Source organism: Schistocerca serialis, chromosome 12 (assembly GCF_023864345.2).
Source record: "Schistocerca serialis cubense isolate TAMUIC-IGC-003099 chromosome 12, iqSchSeri2.2, whole genome shotgun sequence".
Taxonomy (NCBI): Eukaryota; Metazoa; Arthropoda; class Insecta; order Orthoptera; family Acrididae; genus Schistocerca; species Schistocerca serialis.
This window is the reverse complement of record NC_064649.1, coordinates 128,555,981-128,558,876: the sequence shown is the minus strand read 5'-3', so window position 1 is coordinate 128,558,876 and position 2,896 is coordinate 128,555,981. Positions and strand designations below refer to the sequence as shown.

Below are 2,896 nucleotides of genomic sequence, written 5' to 3'. Positions count from 1 at the left end.
GAGGACAAACTTTATGAACAGAACGCTGGTTATCGATGACTAATACAATATTTACAATCTGGATGTTAGCACTGAAGAAGATACAGGGTGACAACTACTGAACTATATGTAAAAAAAAAAAAAAAAAAAAAAAGGTAAATTAAATACAAACTACACGGAATTTATTCAACTACAGATATTCGAATTTAAATTATGACATGTTCGTGGCAACGGCCTTGCCGCAGTGGATACACCGGTTCCCGTGAGATCACCGAAGTTAAGCGCTGACGGGCGTGGTCGGCACTTGGGTGGGTGACCACTCAGGCTGCCATGCGCTGTTGCCATTTTTTCGGGGTTCACTCAGCCTCGTGATGCCAACTGAGGAGCTACTCGACCGAATAGTAGCGGCTTCGGTCAAAGAAAACCATCATAAGTGTTGTGTCTAGACAAGACAGCCTAGACACAATGAGAGGAAGCCGACAGGCACGCGCTAAGCCAAAGCAGTGTGCGTGAGGTCTGAAACAGGATACGTAATGAATACTATAAAGAAAAGTACGTAGCTTCTGGAATACTTAACTTTAATCCATCCTTTTGGTACATCTGGAGATTGTGGCGATACAAGTGAGACTCTTTAGATACATGCAATGTTACTAATGGCGCCTTGCTAGGTCGTAGCCATTGACTTAGCTGAAGGCTATTCTAACTATTGGGTCGGCTAATGAGCAATGCTTTGTCCATGTAGTCGCTAGCTACGTCGTCCGTACAACTGGGGCGAGTGCTAGTCCGTATCTCGAGACCTGCTTTGTGGTGGCACTCGGTCTGCAATCACTGACAGTGGCGACACGCGGGTCCGACATGTACTAATGGACCGCGGCCGATTTAAATGCTACCACCTAGCAAGTGTGGTGTCTGGCGGTGACACCACAATAACGACTGGGAGAGCGGTGTGCTGACCACACACCCCTCCTATCCGCATCCTCAACTGTGGATGACACGGCGGTCGCATGGTCCCGGTGGGCCACTTGTGGCCTCAAGACGAAGTGTTTTACTGTTGACACAGCTGTGAAGGCTGATCGCAATGTGCGTTCTTCAAGTAGTGCATGAGCTGTGCCACGACGGCTGAGCAGCTCATGGTCCACTCTTCGAGAAGCGCTGCGAATAATCGTGAAATGGTACACGTACTAACTGCACGTTGCTCACCACCTTGTCACGTGATGCAGACATCCGAGTAGACTTAACTCTTAGGTTTGTTGCAAGGGAGCAGTTCTAGGCGCAACAGTCTGGGACCGCGCGACCGCTACAGTCGCAGGTTCGAATCGTGCCTCGGGCATGGATGTGTGTGATGTCCATAGGTTAGTTAGGTTTAAGTAGTTCTAAGTTCTAGGGGACTGATGACCTCAGATGTTGAGTCCCATAGTGCTCAGAGCCAATCGAACCATTTGTTGCAAGGGTTGAAGTTGATGCCATGTCACCTTGGAACATTTTGTTTAGTCATAAACCACACATTACGCTTACTGAGGCAACGAACAATAATATCTGTCGGGTATGGGGATCGTCACCGCCGACGAATGTTCATGAAGTTGCACTACATAGTGAATGATCACTGTGCGATGTCCGCAGTTCGTGGTGTAATGGCTAGCGTAGCTGCCTCTGGATCATGAGGTCTCGGGTTCGATTGCCGGCCGGGCTGGGGATGTTCTCTGCCCGGGGACTGGGTGTTTGTGTTGTCCTCATCATTCCACCATCATCATCATCATTCGTGACAGTGGCGAGATTAGATTGTATAAAAATTGGACTTGTAAAAATTGGGACTTGATACAGGGGCTGGTGTCCGCACAGCTGAGCACCCCACGAAACCAAGCATAAACTATGTGGTGTTACAATGCCGTCTGTGGCATTGTAGCGGGAAGGAAGCGACTTTGCCTTAATTCTCTGGTCACTGGATCACTAACCTGGTGTCTTGCTGCTTCGGTAGTCCCTCGTCGCACAGTAGTAGCGCTCAGGCGCCAGGTAAAAAGGTAGGTTTGTGACCCAGCTGAAGTGGGGTCTGTCGGAATGCCAGTTGTTAAATGTTAACAACGTTTTGTAGTACACTCGTTTTAATGAAGACTACTTTGAACCACGCGTCACACAATATGGCGGCTCTTGGCTACGCCGTTATATTCAACCCGTTTCAACACATTTATCACTTCCCACAATATCTTCACTTTAACTTTATATCTTGCATAACAGCTGGAATATTTACTCGCGACCGTTCTTTCAGAGCCGCCCCCGGTTACTGGACCGTGCATTTTGAGTGGCGTCTCGCTACTAACTCGCAGTGTCATCCCGACGCACAAGAGACCCCACCTTTCTCCCTCAGCCAATAGGGACTCTTCACTCGTCTCCTACGCATATATATGTATCAAAACTTCCAGCAAATGGGCGATTAGATCGCGGTTGCCAGGAGGATCTGACGTCAGACTGTCTCAGATTCTTCGATCTTACTCCATAATTGTCGGATCTTGTCCCTACTAAGGTTGCACAACATTGCTTCCTATGATATTAACGTTAATGCTCCTTGCTGACGCTTAACTGTCAGATGGGCATGTAGCCTGGCTGCTACTGAGCATTCCCGATTGCATAAATGTGCGTAATAATTAGCGTAAATACGTGAAGGGAATGCAAGGATGCATTGCACTATGGCTTCATGGCACAGTTCATGATTGGTCCATTTTTATTTGAGGACCTCGAACCAGTAGGATCAAGGACAAGCGGCGTGGACGGCATACGTTACTGTGGTCTGCTTCGCCAGCACGTGATTCCTGCTCTGCAAGAGTGATGTGCCTTGGGTTCAGCTGTTTCCATGCACGATGGAGCTCCACCTCACACTGCTCGTGAGGTCACTCTGTTACTCTGTAGAACATTTAGAGAAAAC

General features: G+C 48.2%; 1 pseudogene; it reads left to right on the top strand.

The window, feature by feature from the left end:
• Positions 1-205: 205 nt before the first annotated feature.
• Positions 206-323, top strand: LOC126428678 (5S ribosomal RNA; annotated as a pseudogene).
• The last annotated feature ends 2,573 nt before the right edge of the window (positions 324-2,896 follow it).